Source organism: Lynx rufus, unplaced genomic scaffold (genome assembly GCF_022079265.1).
Source record: "Lynx rufus isolate CCGP_SWC_20201006 ecotype Redwood Valley unplaced genomic scaffold, mLynRuf1.p SCAF_18, whole genome shotgun sequence".
Lineage (NCBI taxonomy): Eukaryota > Metazoa > Chordata > Mammalia > Carnivora > Felidae > Lynx > Lynx rufus.
This window is the reverse complement of record NW_025814832.1, coordinates 14,248,177-14,265,985: the sequence shown is the minus strand read 5'-3', so window position 1 is coordinate 14,265,985 and position 17,809 is coordinate 14,248,177. Positions and strand designations below refer to the sequence as shown.

Sequence of the window (17,809 nt, the reverse complement as noted above, 5' to 3'; positions counted from 1 at the left end):
CGTCTGCATTAAACAATAAGCGGCCGTCACCTATGTGCGTATTTCTGTGTAATCCGCCACATGCCTCAGAGATCTGGACGTTTCGAGATTAAACATATTTTGGCTTCGGGAACCTGCCCTCGGAGGAGAGGCCTGACGTTGGTGGTTGCCCTAGGCCGGCCCCAGCTAGTCCCGTGGGGTCCTGGGCGCCTCTCCTCTGGAGGCAGGCCACCCCCCTGGTCCGCTTCGCGCTCGTCTCCTGGGACCTGAGTTGGAGGAGCCACGTCTGCAAGGGGCTCGGGCGTCTCTAGAAGAGCGGGGCGGAGCGAGAGCTTTCGGGTTTGGCGAGCTTAAGCCCTGACAGAGTTGTGGCTGGGCGGTGAAGTTTTAAGTGAACTGGGTTTTCGTTACGATCCTAAAGTTGCACTGTGTGAACTAGGCTCTGCCAGAATCCGAGCAGAGAAGCAAAGAAGTCGGAAAGAGATTTGGCGGTGGAAGTGGGAGATTTAAAAACGGTCTTGTATGAGGTATAATAGGAACTCTGCTATTTTCGCTCTAAGTTCTAAAATGAAAAGTTTTTTTAAGAAAAAGTTTAAACAGGGGCGCCTGGGTGGCGCAGTCGGTTAAGCGTCCGACTTCAGCCAGGTCACGATCTCGCGCTCCGTGAGTTCGAGCCCCGCGTCGGGCTCTGGGCTGATGGCTCAGAGCCTGGAGCCTGTTTCCGATTCTGTGTCTCCCTCTCTCTCTGCCCCTCCCCCGTTCATGCTCTGTCTCTCTCTGTCCCAAAAATAAATAAACGTTGAAAAAAAAAATTTAAAAAAAAGAAAAAGTTTAAACAAAAGAAACGAAAAAGCCCACCTCTTGAGCCCTGGCCAAAATATATCTTAAATGATATTAAATGTATTCCGTGAATCTCCCCCATCTCCTCACAGCGATCAAAAGCCTTTACATTCTGAACCGAAAGCTTCTTACCTTTAATTTATAGAAATTGACGTCAAGTAAATAATAGTCTTTCTCCAGTCTCGAAATTAAATATTCCATACCAAGTGCACTGAACTTACTTGGCAAGGGCTTTTCTTTCCTCACTACAAGAGACAATAAATGTGCACATATATATGTTATGTGTTGACCATCTAGTGGAAAAAGTGGTACTTTGTCTTTTTATTGGTCACTACCTGATTTAAAATCATTCACAACGTTGCCCAAGTTAGTTTAGTGGTTTGTACTTTCTGAGGCTCCTTAATCATGAGCTTCTTTGCACTTTATTTTTTCCTGTATCAGAATACAACTGAGTCCAGTGTTTAACCTCAATTATGCACTTCGAGGCTGTAACATAAATTAGATTAGTTCTATCACCAAAGTATTTGCCTTGGTTAGAGAGGCACTCTCTACTCCCCCTTCCCCCCTCCCCTGCCATTGGCATTAGATCTGCTTCTTACTGTTGATTAAGATACTGGGTTGTGTGTGTGTGTGTGTGTATGTGTGTGTGTGTGTGTGTGTGTGTGTGTGTTTTAAACAAAAGTCTTCCTGACAAATTAGGTTTCTGGGTCAGTAAGTCTGTCTTAGCCCATTTGAGCTGCAAAGCTATAAACAACAAATTTATTTCTCACAGTTCAGGAGCCTACGAAGTCCAGCATCAAGGTTCTGGCAGATTTGGTGTCTGGTAAGTACTTGTTTCCTTCAGTATCTGTTTCCTAGTCTTTTTGCTGTGCCCTCATATGGTGGAAGGGTAGAAGGAGCTCTTTGGAATCTCGTTCATAAGAGCTCTGCCCTCATGACGTAATCACCTACCTTCACCTCCTAATACCATCACATTGGGCGTTAGGATTTCAGTGTATGAATTTTGCAAAGGACACAAAAACTAGGACTGTAGCAAAGGCTGAGGGCCAGGCTCTGGACTGCAGTGAATTTTTCAAGGAGACTTATTTGTGTATATATTCTCTCATTCCAGCGACAATACAACATGGATATTTTTACTTTAAACTTTAAAATGTATGATAATTTAGGGAAAGAGAAAGAGAGTCAGTCTTACTTAATCCAGCTATAGCTACAATGTGGCATCAATCTGTTTTAGTACATTGATAGTTTTAGTACATTAGGTACATTTTAAATTTAGTACATTTATACACCCCACTGTTAAATTCTCATTTTAACATATTCATAACACATTACAGATGTATTAGTACAGATTGAAAGTTTAGTATACTTGGAACTACATTCTACTCAAACAACTTCACTGAAAAGTAACGTTTGAAGAAGAGTACTGAATTGATGACAGTATTTGACAATGAAAGACTTATCTCATAAATTTTCTTTCCACTAGCATCTAGAATGTTGGAAATGAATTAATCAATTAAACAGCATTTAATGAGTACTTACTAAATGTCAATAATTGTTCTAAATGTTGGAGAGATAGATATTTTAAAAGGTATAGTCCCTCTCCCACAGTGAAGTAAGTAGGTAGACAAGACTCTAAACAAATAATTATAGTGTACTGGAATAAACACTATAATTGAAGGTTGTAGGAGATGCAATGGAAGCAAGAAATGGAGCATTTAACTTTGTCGGGCAGGACCTGCTTCATTAAATTTGTGGTGTTTGAGATGAATCTTGAAGAATGTGTTGAAATTTGGTAGGATACAAGCAGTAACAGGACATTCCAGATAGAAACAACATTAGGTGGAAAGGCATGGTATTGAAATACTATGGCCCTTTGAAGGACTTAGTTTTTTGTTTCTGAAAGAGTAGGGTGCATATGAGGGAATAGTAAGAGTAAGTAACATTTTAATAGTAAGAGTAAGTAAGATTTTGTGGATCTCATTTAGGAATTCATTCCATAGTTTATTCTAATGGCAAAAGGAAAACTATTGAGTTTTAAGCAGCAGAGGTTTTTTATGGTTTTTTTTTTTTTGTTTTTATTTGTGTTTAGAGAGAGAGACAGAGCATGAGTCTGGAAGGGTCAGAGACAGAGGGAGACACAGAATCTGAAGCAAGCTCCAGGCTTCGAGCTGCCAGCACAGAGCCCGACATGGGGCTCGAACCCACAGACCACAAGATCATGACCCGAGCCGAAGACAGACACTTAACTGACTGAGCCACCCAGCACCCTGAAATAGCAGAGTTTTGTGACAAGATTTGCATTTTCTGAAAAATTCACATGCTGATCATTTATAGCAATACAAGCTCAGTTAGGAGATTATTCCGAATAGTTGGAAGTAGGAGATGAGAAGCTCTTAAACTCCTCAGTAAAATGGGATTCATGAGATTGGAGGGGTTAAAAGGAGATAGAATCATAGAATCATAGGATTAAGTGTAAATTGTTGCAGTTATGCCTTCCTTCTCAAGCCAATTGTTCATGCCCACCTATTCCATACTCTTGGGTAGTCCCCTCCCAGACGGACTAACTCATGTGACTTGCTGTGGCCATTGGGATAATAGCAGTTGTAATTTAGCAGGGACTTGAAGGATGTTTGCACATTTGGGACTTGCCGTTTTATTGTTGACAACCCTTCTGCCACCATGTAATCAAATCAGTCTTGCTTCCTAGAAGATGAAGGACCACTTGGAGAGAGGCCCCAAGTGTCCCAGCTATCTCAACCTTCCCATTTGAGGCCCCAAACATATGTGTGAGGCCATCCTAGACTGTCCAGCCCCAACTAAGATGGTTCAGACCAGAAGAATCAGCTAGTCAACCCACAGAATCACAGGACATAATAAATATTTACTTTTAAGCCCTCAGATTTGGAGCAGTTTGTTTCATAACAAAAGTTAACTGATACCCTAAACGACCACATAGATGTGGATTGGATAAGAAGTCATCTAAGATGAATCTCTCCTTTGTAGCTTGAGTGGGTGGATAAATCAATATTGGAAAGCTATGAATATTAGAACAAGTAAATTGGTGGTATTACCAAAGATAATGAGAAATATGTATTTTTAAAGACAAGTTTTGGGAGGGATAACAATAAATTCAGTTGTGGAAATAGAATCTTAGGAGTTCTTGGAATATACAGGTGAAGATATCCATTGATATAAAGATCTGGAGATCATAACTTTGGAGTAAAAGCCGTGGCTTTGAATGACATTGACCAATTCTCATTTATTAGTTTTGGGAGCTTTCTTTGTAGATTCCTTAATATTCTGTACTTAGACATTGTTGTTTATTACCAGATACAGCTTCTAACTTTCTAATCTGTATGCTTTTTATTTCTTATTGTATTGGTTTGAACTGCCATTACATGTTGAATAGGAATGGTGAGAGTAGATGTCCTAGTCCTGTTCCTGATTTTAGGGAGAAAACAGGAAAAGTAGTCTTTTACTATTAAGTGTTACCTATAGTTTTTTGGGTTTTTTTTTTGTAGGTGTCATTTTTTTCAAGTTAGGAAGTTCCCTTCTTTTCTTAGATTACTAAGAGTTTTTATCATGAATAGATGTTGAATTCTGCCAAATGCTTTTCCTGCCTTTATTGAGAAATCAGTTTTTCTTCTTTAGTCTGTTAATATGATGAATTATGTCAGTTAATTTTTAAATGTTGACTCAGCCTTGAATTTCCAGAATAAAACACATTAGGTTGTAGTATATTATCTTTTTCACATGTTGCATTTTTTTAAACTAATATTTTGTGGTGGATTTTTGCATCTATGTTTATGGGAGGTATTGCCTTTCTTATAATGTGTTTATCTGGCTTTGGTAACAGGGATGTGTTTCTGAATTGGAAATGTTTCCCCTTTTCCTGTTTTCAGAAAAGGTTGTATAGATTTAGTATTATTTCTTACACTATGATTTGGTAGATTAATGGTGAAGCCACTTGGCATAGAATTTTCTTTATAGAGAAGTTTTAAATTACAGATTTAATTGCTTTAATATTTACAGGATTATTCAGGTTATGTATTTCTTCCTAAGTGAGCTTTGGTAATTTGTGTTTATGGATTAATTGTGTAATATTCTCTTAAATATCTGTAGTGTCTGTGATGATGTTACCCTTTCATTCCTAATTTTGGTAATTTGTGTCTTGTTTTTTTGTTTTTTGGGTTTTTTTTTTTTTTTTGGTCAGTATTGCTAGAAGTTTCTAGATTTTGTTAGTATTTTCAATAAAATTTGTTTTATTTTGGTATTACTTCTTTTTCTCTGATGTTTTCCTATTTTGAACTTTACTGATTTCTGCTCTTTATTATTTCTCATCTGTTTTGTATTTACTCTTTATATGGTTTCTAAAGGTAGAAGTTTGTTTGTTTGTTTTTAAGTAGGCTTTCTGCCCAATGTGGGGCTTGAATTCATGACACTGAGATTAAGAGCCTCATGTTCTATTGACTTAGCCAGTTAGGCACCCCTCTAAAGGTAGAAGTTTAGATCATTGATTTGGGATCTTATTTTTTGACATGAGCATGTAATTTTATGCATTTCCTTCTAAGCACTGCTTTGGCTGAAGCTCATAAATTTTGATATGTTGTATTTTTATCTGAATTCCGTTCAAAATATTTTCTAGTTTCCCTGTGTTGTTGTCTTTGACCCATGGGTTACTAGAAGTGTGTTAATTTTCAAATATTTGTGACTTTTCTAGATATCTTTCTGTTATTTGTTTCTCATTTAATTCTGATATATTCAGTGAATGTACTTTCTATGATTTCAATTCTTTAGATTTTGTGTTATGACCTAGAATATCATATGTCTTTTTAAAAATATTTTATTTTTAAGTAATCTCTACACCCAACATGGGGCTGGAACCCCAAGATCAAGAGTCACATGTTGTGCCAATCAAGCCAGCGAGGCACCCCTAGAATATCATATGTCTTGGTAAATGTTCCAGGTACACTTGAAAAGAATATATCTTCTGCTCTTGTTAAGGTAGAGTGTTCTACAAATGTTTTAGGTCAGGGTGGTTGATGGTGTTGTTCAGGTCTTCTCAATCTTTGCTAACTTTCTATCTACTTATTCTGTCCATTGCTGAGAGAAGTCTCCAGCACCTGGGTAGCTCAGTTAAGCATCTGACTTGGGCTCAGGTCATGATCTCACGGTCCATGAGTTCAAGTCCCACGTTGGGTGAGCTCCAGTCCCACTTCAGGTGAGCTCATGCCCTGCTTCAGATGAGCATGGGCACCACTTTGGGTGAGCATGGGTCCTTCTTTGGGTGAGCATGAACCCCGCTTCATGTAAACATGAGCCCCGCTTCAGGTGAGCCCCACTTCTCTCTCTCTCTCTCTCTGTCCCTCATGGGAGAGTCTCTCTCTTTCTCTCTCTCTCTCTCTCTCCCCCTCTCTCTCTCTGCTTACTTGTATCCCCTATGTCTCTCTCAAAAAAAAAAAAAAAAAGAAACATTGAAGTCTCCAAGTATAATAATAAATATGTTTATCTTTCCAACTCTTTAGTTTTTGCTTCATGTATTTTGAAGATACATATTTTTTTAATTTTTTAACGTTTATTTATTTTTGAGACAGAGAGAGACAGGGCATGAATAGGGGAGGGTCAGAGTGAGAGGGAGACACAGAATCCGAAGCAGGCTCCAGGCTCTGAGCTGTCAGCACAGAGCCTGACACGGGGCTCAAACTCACAGACTGTGAGATCATGACCTGAGCCGAAGTCGGACGCTTAACCGACTGAGCCACCCAGGTGCCCCTGAAGATGTATTTTTAGGTCCATACACAATTACAATTTTTTTCACACTTACAATTCTTATGTCTTCTTGGCAAATTGATCCTTTTAACATTGTTTAACATTGTATAATATCCCTCTTTATCCATGGTGATATGTAGCAGCTCCACTTCTTTTGACTAGTGTTTTTCCCATCCTTTTACTCCTAATCTATCAATAGGTTGCTTATTTTATTTTAGTTGAATCTTCAAAAAAAAAAAAAAAAACCTCATTCTGACAACTTTTTCTTTTAATTGGTATGTTTCGACTATTTACATTTAGTGTAATAATTGATGCTGTTGGACTTAGGTTACCCTTTTATTAATTGTTTTCTGTTTGTGTCTTCTTTTTAATTTTTCTCTTTCACCTTTTCTGCCTTCTTTTAGATTGTGTGGATACTTTTAGTATTCCATTATAGTTTATCTATTAGTTTTTTGATTATTTGTTTAAAAAATTTTTTTTAATGTTTATTTATTTTTGAGAGAGAGAGAGAGTGTGAGCAGGGGAGGGGCAGAGAGAGAGGGAGACACAGAATCTGAAGCAGGCTCCAGGCTCTGAGCTCTCAGCACAGAGCCCAACATGGGGCTCAAACTCATGAGCTACAACATCATGACCTGAGCTGAAGTCAGCCACCCAACCAACTGAGCCACCCAGGTGCCCCTGGTTATCTGTTTAGAAACACTTTTTCATTTTCTAATTTTTAGTTGTGATAAAATACACATAACATAAAGTTTAATATTTTTAACTATTTAACTATTAACTATTTTTAGGTGTATAGTTCAGTATTGTTAAGTATATTCACACTGTTGTGCAACCATTCCTCAGAACTTATCCATCTTGTGAAACTGAAACCCATTAAGTAATAACTCCCCATTTTCCTTCTTCCCAAGCTCTGGCAAACACCATTCTACGTTCTGTTCCTATGAATTTGACTCCTCTAGATACATCATACAAATGGATTTATACATTATTTGTCTTTGTGACTGGCTTATTTCACATGGCGTAATATCCTCATAGTTCCTTTATGTTGTAGCAGGTATTAGAATTTACTTCCTTTTTAAGGCTGAATAATAATCCACTTTGTATACCACATTTTGTTTATTCATTCATCTGCTGATGGACACTTGGTTCCTTCCACCTTTAGGCTATTTTGAATAATCTGCCATAAATATGGGTATACAACTATCTCTTTGAGATTCAGCTTTCAGTTATTTTGGATATATCCCAGAAGTGGAATTATTATATCAATTTTTAATTTTTTGAGGAACTGCCATACTGTTTTCCTTAGCAACTACACTATTTTACATTATCTCCAACAGTATACCAGAATTTTAATTTCTCTACATCTTCACCACACCTGTTATTTTTTCCCTTTATTTCTTCCCTCCTTCCTTTTTAAAATAGCCATTTTGTTAGATGTGAGGTGATATCCCTTGTTGTTTTCTTTTATACAGCTTTATTGAAATATAGTTGACATGTAATCATTATGGTTTGATTTGCATTTCCATAATGATTAATGATGTTGAGCATCTTTTCATATGCTTATGTTAGCCATTTGTATATGTTCTTGGAGATAATTGTTTTTAATGGTTCTTTTTTTTTTTTTTATAAATTTTTTTTTTTTCAACGTTTATTTATTTTTGGGACAGAGAGAGACGGAGCATGAACGGGGGAGGGGCAGAGAGAGAGGGAGACACAGAATCAGAAACAGGCTCCAGGCTCCGAGCCATCAGCCCAGAGCCTGATGCGGGGCTCGAACTCACGGACCGCGAGATCGTGACCTGGTTGAAGTCGGACGCTTAACCGACTGCGCCACCCAGGCGCCCTTAATGGTTCTTTTAATGATTATACTATACATCCCTAACCTTTCACAGTTTACTTCAAGTAAAATGTCAGAATCTTATGTCCGTATAGGTGCCTTTGTTTTCCTCCCTTCTGATTATCATGTTGATTGCATTTCTGTCATTTGAAAACTACATCAAATGATGTTATGATTTTTGCTTATAATAGTCATACAGATTTTAGAGAAATTTAGTGAAAAAATAGTCTTTTATATTTATCTACCTATTTAGATTTATTTTGCTTTTCTTTCATTCCTAAAGTTCTAAGTTTTCTTCTTAAGGGAATCTTAGGGAATCAAAAGGGTATCATTTCCCTTTGTCTTGAAGAACTTCTATTTCTATTAGTGCAGGGCTCCTGGAAATGTATTCTCTTAGTTTTCCTTATTCTTATTATTCTTATTCTCATTAATGAAAGATGCTTTGGTTGGTAACTAATTTTGGTTAGATAGTTTCAGCATTTTACAGATACCTCATTGTTTTTACTCTCCAAGGTTTCTAATGAGAAACCCATAGTCATTCAAATCTTTGTTCCTTTGTATGTTATGTCTTATTTTCCTCTAGCTGGTCTCAAGATTTTTTTCTTTATCTTGAGTTTCTAGCAATTTTTGTTGTTGTTTAATTGAGGTATAATTGACATACGACATTATTGTTAGTTTCAGGTGTACAACGCAATGACTCAGTATTTGTATATCCAGCAATTTTATAATGATGTCTTTGGGAGTGTTTTTTTGTGAGTTTATCCTGTTTGAGATTCACTCAGATTCAAGAATCTCAGTGGATCTGTAAATTTACATCTTTTACTAAATTTTGTGGAGTTTTTGGTAATTATGTCTTCAACAACATTTTTTTTGTGTGCTCCAATCTCTCCTACAGTAGGTTGACTAATGGCTACCAAAGGATATCAAGACTTAATCCTAGAACTTAAAATATTACTTTATTTGGAAAGAGGGTCTTTGCTAATGTAATTAAGTTAGGGATTTTTGAGATAAGGCAGTTACGTTGGATTTTTTAAGTGGGCCCTAAATGCCATCACAAGTGTCCTTATAAGAGAGAAGCAAAGGAGATAACACAAAGAGGAGAGGGCAGTGTGAAGATGGAGTAGAGGGAGAAATGACCACAAAGGTAAGGAATGCTGATAGCTACCAGAAGCCAGAAGTGGGCAAAGAATGGATTCTCTCCTAGAACCTCCAGAGGAATTGCAGCCCTTCTGACACCTTAATTTCAGACTTCTGGCTTCCAGAACAGTGAGAAAATGGTTTCTGTTGTTTTAAGGCACATAGTTTGTGGTAATTTGATATAGCATCAACGGGAAAGTAATATACCTCCAATGTACCTTTACATAGAAACTAATGTACCTTTCTGGAACTCCAGTGAATGAATGTTAGACCATGTGATACTGTCCCACAGGACCCAGAGGCTGTCTTCATTTTCTTTTCAATCTTTCTTCCCCCCTCTATTCTTCAGACTAGATAGTTTCTGTTGGTGTATCTTCAAGTTCCTCTATCACCTTTATCCTATTATTGATCTTATCCAGTGAAATTTTTTATTTTGATATATTTCTCAGTTTTATAATTTCTATTGGTTTCTTTTCCATAATTTCTTTTTCTCTGCTGAGAACTTCTGTCTTTCCATTTTTAAGCATGTTTACTTCTATCTTACAGAGCATAATGATAATAACAATGTGATATAATAACAAATATATATTTGGTTTCTGCCCCTGGTTCCTGATAGAGCTTCTAAAACCATTTTAATTTCCTGACCGATGGGAGTGATAGGAATATCTTACACAGAGGTTTAAACCCTTTGGAATTTCCTGGGTGATAGGAGCATCCTTTGTTCTAATGAGGTGACTCTTGGTTAGCTCCTGGATAGTTTCAGGATTGGGGCTGGTCATCAGAAATACCAAGCCATGATTAGTTTAGTCCTTTCAGTCCTACCCTCCATCCTCAGGAAAGGGAAGAAAAGATGGAGACTGAGGTAACATTGAATCATACCTACATGATGGAGCCTCCATACAAATCCCTAAACTACAAGGAGAGCTTCCGGGTTGCTGTACACATCCACTTGGCAGGAAGGTGGTGTATCCCAATCCCGTGGAAGCAGATGCTCCTACACATGGGACCTTTTTAGACTTCACCCTGTTTACCTCCTCATCTGGCTGCTTGTATTCATTATAACATCCTTTATAAAAAACTGGTAAACATAAGTAAATCTGTCCTGGAGTTTTGTAAGCCATTCAAGCAAATTCCTAATTCTGAGGGGATGATTATAGGCCCCCTTAACTTTGTAGCCAAGTCAGACAAAAATCTGGGCCCCTTGGGGACTCACTTGTTACTTGTGACTGGCATCTGAATTGAGGGTAGTCTTATGGGACTGAGTCTTTAAGTCTGTGGAGTCTGACATTAAGTTATAGGATACCCAGTTGTTATCCAGAGTTGGAAAATTAGGTGATGTGCTTAAAAAAAAAAATCTTCATACACTTGGTGTCAGAAGTGTTCTCTGGGCAGAGAAACAGTTTTTCCTTTAGTTGGTGTTAGAGAAATGAGATTTGCTAAAATGGCCCTTGGCTCAAGGAAACATGTGGTGTATGAAGAGAAAGGATGAAAGGATGGGGATGAGGAACCTCTGATCCCAGGATGGCTACCTAATTACCCATGGTATGAAACTGCAGCTGCACTGCAATCAGTTACTAAAGGTAAAAATTACCATTGGAATTTAGAAATGATGGTAGACCCAACCCCTGTAGAGTTGGCTTACTGTGGATATGTAAGGAAATGTAAAATAATAAGAAACATATTAACTGTACAATCCCTTGGTTATTGTTATCTGTAATATCTAAAGTGAAAGAAAGTGTAGTTAGGCTTTGATTCTAGACCAAGCTCAGATTTTGATTGGTGTGAGCTTCGTCCACTAGCCTCAGAGCTGCCCACAAAGGGAAAAAATATGCCAGAACAAAAGAAATTGCCTCTAATACCTCTGGTTGCCAACAAGGTAGTCAACATGGGGGGAAGGCAAAACCAAGAAACTACTGAGAACAGTGGGTATAGTGTAGGATTTGTCTCATTTTGTAGGTCAGTATCATCAGCTTTCTGAAGAACCTTTACTCAAATGGATTGTAAGAGTAACTAAATTAGGAGAAGTATCTTTGGTTTTAAATACTGCTGAGTGGAAGAGTTTGTTTGGGTTGGTACAGGACCCAAAGCTCACTGTTAAACAATCACAGATGGCTATACATGATTCAGACACACAGGTGGTTATTCCCAAGGGAACATTCATCCTGGTGGACTGGTTAAAAGCCACTGTGAAGTGTGTTTGTCTGAGAAAGCGGGGGACTGTCTAACTCCTCCTATAATTGCCAAGTGGAACCAATCCCAAATGAAGCAGCTGATGTGCTTTGTATGCAAGCCATGTGGGACTGGATCTGTGATGACTGGTATATTCACTTGATGAATATGCTCATTACTCAAGTTATGGTAGATGCTGTGATTAGGGAGGCCTCTGTTGTAGGGGCACTCCATGTAACTTTACTGTTGCAAAAATCAAACAACATGATGAAAAGTCCTATCAGATTTGCTGTATGAGCTTCCCAGTGTAAGTTTTACTGAAAACAAGATCTTTAAAGTAATTAACAAGAAAAGCAGGGAAAGACAGAGGGGAGAGTCAGGGGACTTGTCTCAGCAGAGTGGAAGTTTATGGATGGTTATTGAGAAAAGGGAGGAGTGTGGTGGACACTGATGATGTTGAAACAAAGGTGTTGATACAGCACTATCAAAGTTGGGTGGACCAGTGGGATTCCCGATTAGTCCCTCAATGTTGAAAGGCCCCAAACAAGTCTGCTTCATTTACCTCAATTTGGAGGAACTTAAAAAGCTAGAAGGTATAGATTACAATGAAAAACCCTACCCAGAATTGCTTGGGGTGATGGTTAGCTGTATTAATCAAGGTGAAGATTTAACTCTAGGGGCCCAAATCCTCTGGCCCAACCCCTGAAGCCATATGGACTTGTGTGGGTAATGTGATCAGGGGATAGAGAAATTTCTGGTACTCCTTTGCAACAGAGCTCCATGCACTGTGCTATGGAAACATGTTTATGAAGTCCTAACTTGGACTACAGTCAGATTGAGAAAATATATGAGTTGATGGGATTATAAAAATTAGAATGTTGAAGCAGGCTTTATGTAAAGAAATTGTGTCTCCTCTATCTGAATGTTTTATAGGAATGAATATTAGGTATGACTGGGGAACACCTTCCATAGTTCATGTTATAAAACCAGAACCTGTTAATGAAATCTGAATGGAAGCTACAGCTAAGAATGTAAAGGCTGATGGGATTAAGGTGAAAGTTTGGAGGAGAATTGATGTTTCAACAGGCCTTATGTGAAGTGATTGTGCCTCTACCTGATTGCATTATGGGGATGAATATCATATCTGATTGGGGAATATTTCAGCTACCTATTATTATAAAATAGAAGACATATAAATCTGCCCTTCAAGCAATATTAATTGGACATGCTAAATGAAAATTAATGTTTGCATGAATCCAAACAATATAAAGTAGAAGCTGGAGTGCTGATATGGACAAATTCTTTGTGCAGTAACTGTATGTGGAGCATTCAGTGGGGCTTATCACAAAAGCCTAGGAGCACCTCTTAGCACTGACTATAGGGACTTTGGTCTGGAGAATTTCCCTTTGAAGGGCAATTAGTAGGTTACTATCAGACATTAATTAAAATGGCCATTGTGGGGTGTCTGGGTGGCTCAGATGGTTGAGCATCCAGCTCTTGATTTTGGCTCAGGTCATGGTCTCACAGTCGTGGGATCGAGCCCTGTATCAGGCTCTATGTTGCGTGTGGAGCCTGCTTGAGATCCTTTTTCTCTATCCCTCTGCCCACCCCCCACCCCACTTCATGCATACACGTGTGCTCTCTCACTCTCTCAAGAAAAAAAAACCAAAACACTGCCTTGTGACTAAAGACATAAAATAATCTTGAAACCTAAAATGCCTTTGATGTCTTGGTTGATGTTGGAAAAACACTATACTGGGGAAGGCAGTGCCCAGAACAGTTCCATAATAAAATGGAAATGGTTTATTCAGGGTCATGCCACCTGTGGAATGCAAGGATGATGTATTCACAAGTAGGGGGCCTCTTTTCCCCTAGGCCTGACTTTGAAACTGTGTGAGGAGCTGCCAGATTCTGTCATCACTTGGATTGTGCCCAATAAACATCTCTCAGCTGACCAACAAATATCTCCTTGGTTCATGGATGGTAGTTGTAAAGTAAATGGACAACATTCTGTTTGGAAAACCACCACTCTGATCTGGAAGATAAAAATCAGCTAGGTGGGCTGATTTGTATACTGTTTTCTCAGCAGTGGTGGAAGAATTAAACACTGAATGATAACAATCTCTGTATTTCATTTTTTACCAACTAATGGATGATGGCCAATGAAAACCTGATACTCTGGATCCTATTAAAATCCTCTGAAGAATATTGATTTTTATTGTTGTCTTCAGCAGTCAGTTATCTTGGTTGGATTGAGACTGCAAAGTCTATTTTGACTTTTTTTCCCTTATGGATTCTAATGTTAGGACAGTTTCCAAGGCCTATGCAGTGTTCTTTTAGATCTGTCCTACATTTGTACTACTCAGGGGCTAGTCTTGGAATTGTGCTTTGCTTTATATTGCCATTCAGTTCTCAAGGAATTTACTATGCTGCTTTGGGGTGTTCTGTGTATGTGTACTTCAGAAGTGAGCTCTGGATATATTCTGATTTGTGCACAGAACTAAGAGAACCCTTCTCCAGCTCTCTCCTCTGTGAGATTCTCTTCAGCCTCCTGCCTCTGTCCTACAGGTGGAATGATGGGTTGTATTCTCTAGGGGTTTTACTTGCCCGTGCCACAGCAAGAGGGAAAAATGGGGTTTCTTCCCCACAACTCTTTAAAATCCAGGGACCCATTTTCTGTTTCTCTGTCTATAAAGACAGGGTTGTTTTTTTTATGAGTTGTAGCTGCCACAGCCTCGCTGGGCACCCACACGCCTGTAAAATTCTCTCTCCAACCACCCCCATTCCCGACACACACACACACACACACACACACACACACACACACACACGTGAAGCTCTCTCTCATATGGACCCCTCTTCCAATTTGATTCTTGTCCCCAATACTGCTCTTGTTTACCTTTTCAGAATGCTCAGGTAGTGGCTTTTGTGTTTCATCCAGAGTGTTTAGTTATAATCAGCAGTGGAGACAGATGTTAGTGGACTATTCCTTGGCTGGCACTGGAATCTCTGAATACTTATTTCTTAAATTAGCTATTTAATATCTGTCTCTTCTACTATACTCAATGTCAATAAGGACTATTTTCGTTTTATTACTGTATCCCCATGACTAGTACAGTTCTTAGCATAAACTAAGAACTCAATAAATATTTATTGAACATATGAATGAATGGACACTTTTCAGATCTCATCTTACTTGACGTTTTTGTAGCATTCTACACTATGGATTGTTCTCACCTGGAATCTTTTTTCCCTAGGCTCCCATATTATTAAAGTCTACTGGTTTCCCCATTTGTCTAGCCTTCCTTTGTAGGTAAGTTGCTATTTCTTTATGAACCTTGCAGCTTTAGAAATTACTTTTGAAAAGGGGGCACCTACATAGTCTGCTCATATAGGCACACATAAATTCTTACTAATAAATTCTCAGTCACCATTTCATCATTTTAGAACCAAACAGATATTTGTTAACTGCATAGTGGCCCTCCTTTGCTATCTATCTTATTTCTGTTACTAGGCCCCATATAACTCTTTTTTCCCCTGCTTATCTAGTTTATTTCCTACACAATTCTTGCTAGAGTATAATTTTCTAAAATTTAAAAACATGACTCTTGGGGTGCCTGGGTGGCTGAGTCAGTTCAGTGTCTGACTCTTGATTTCGGTTCAAGTCATGACTCAACGTTTTGTGACCGAGCCCTGTGTTGGGCTCCGTGCTGACAGTGAAAAGCCTGCTTAGGATTCTCTCTCTCCCTTTCTCTCTGTCCCTTCCCCACTCACATTCTCTCCCTCAAACTAAATAAACAAAAAAACCCACATTGCTCATTCAAATATAAAAGGAAGATATTTCTAATATTTTATTCAACTCATTAATTAATGAGAACATGTAAGATATTAAGACTGGTTGAAAGAGAAATTCAAGGGACAGAGAATTTATATAGTCAAAGGAATGCTGAAATAAATTTGTCAGTAGAGGCAAATTTCTGCATGGCAAGAGATATAAAATGTTACATCTCAGGTTATGTTTTTTCTAGATGGAAAACAAATCTCTGCCAGGAGATTTGTATTTATATGACTAAGAACAGGAATCATTTGCATTGCTCATCTGCAATTGCTTTGTTACCATTTACCTGTAAGTTAACCACTACCCCTGTAAAGTTGTAAAATAGCCTACGCAATAGAAAGTCAAATCAAGATGCACATCCCTATACAATCAGGTAATTCCCAGAGGGTCTGCTAAATTATATCTTGCATTCCAGTGGAAGGATCCCAGTAATTTCTGCCTATTTCCAAGTTTTGAATGTTTTTTCTTAAGGCTCTTTACCCTGACAAGAAAACTTTATTTTTGCTTTTCTATAGCACCAGTCCCCTTTTCATCAGAATGGTTTTTTTTCCCTTCCTTGTGCCCAGTTATTTCTCTTACTTTATTTAAATCTTGGCTCCATCTTGCTTCCTTTGAACACAAATTTTTGGTCTTCCTTCTGTCACCCTTATGTGATGTGGCTGATCCTCAGTTCACTTGCTAAACATTTAGAGAGTAATTAGGAGTGTTAGTTTTTTATTTTAAGGTACAGTAAGGTGGTATTATTTTTATTAAAAGTGGTCTTTATTCGGGCCCCTGGGTGGCTCAGTTGGTTAAGCGTCCAGCTTCAGCCCAGGTCATGATTCTGTGCTTTGTGGGTTTGAGCCCTGCATCCGGCTCTGTGCTGACAGCTTGGAGCCTGGAGCCTGCTTCAAATTCTGTATCTCTCTCTCTCTCTCTCTCTCTCTGCCCCTCCCCTGTTTGCACTCCATCTCTCTGTCTCCCCAAAATAAATAAATATTTAAAAAAATTTTTTAAATGGTCTTTATTGGTTTGGTGTGTGTGTATATATATATATACACACACACACACACACACACACACATATATATATATATATATATATATATATATATATATATTCTCAGTTTTACTTTAAGCTCCTGGTGTAAATTACAAATGATGTGGGTTTTATTCTTTTTTTGTTTCTTGGTATAGAAATTGTATCCATTAATTCAGGGATGTAAATACATAGTACTTGTGTTATCACTTTACCTACCTATACCTATGGCAGATAATTGACAGTGATACCAAACTCATTCTTATTCAGTCTGAACTCAGCCTCAGATTCATTTGTAATATGTAAGTCCAGCCATTCACTATCAATCAGTTGAAGTCGATACAAGGTGAACATGTGTTAAATAATACTTTTAGGAAAAATGTCATAGAGCAGTCTGGTTTAGAGTTGGCATGTAGGGAGGTAATCTTTGTCTCTCTTTCAAAATAAAAATACCTTTGTTATAAGGTAATTAGTTGTATAAAGTTGATTATAATCTTAAAAAGTATGTTTTCCTTAATACAAATCAAAACCATAATATACTACCTTAATCCAGTGAGAATGGCTAGAAACAAAAAGATAAGAAATAACAAGTGTTGGCAAGGATGTGGAGAAAACAAAATCCTCATGCACTGTTGGGAATATGAATGTAAATTGGTGCAGCCACTGTGGAAAACTATGGAGGTTCCTCAAAAAATTAAAAATAGAAATGTATGATCCAAAAATTCCACTACTGGGTATTTACCCAAAGAAAACAAAAACACTAATTCAAAAAGATATATGCACCCCTATGTTTATTGCAGCATTATTTAAAATAGCCAAGATCTCTGGGGCGCCTGAATGGCTCTAGTTGGTTAAGCATTTGGCTCTTGATCTCAACTCTGGTGTTGATCTCATGGTCGTGAGTTCAAGCCTTACATTGGGCTCTGCACTGGGCATGAAGCCTACTTAAATAAATATAAATAAATGAAAGAAAAGAAAATAGCCAAGATCTGGAAGCAACCCAAGTGTTCATCGATTGATGAATGATTAAAGAAGATGTGGTGTATATATACAATGAAACATTACTCACCTGTAAAAAAGAATGAGGTATTGCTATTTCTGGCAGTATGAATGGACTTAGAGGGTATTATGCTAAGTGAAATAAATCAGACGGAGAAAGACAGATACCACATGATTTTACTTACATGTGAAATCTAAAAGACAAAACAAAAAGCAGAATCAG

At 38.0% G+C, this 17,809-nt stretch overlaps 1 long non-coding RNA gene across 1 annotated transcript; it reads left to right on the top strand.

Annotated features, from left to right (window-relative positions):
* The first annotated feature begins 49 nt into the window (after window positions 1-49).
* On the top strand, window positions 50-2,938 carry LOC124513166 (uncharacterized). The gene is made up of 3 exons (XR_006962309.1): window positions 50-506; window positions 1,592-1,642; window positions 2,909-2,938. It is a non-coding gene; the product is annotated as an uncharacterized LOC124513166 (long non-coding RNA).
* Window positions 2,939-17,809: the final 14,871 nt, after the last annotated feature.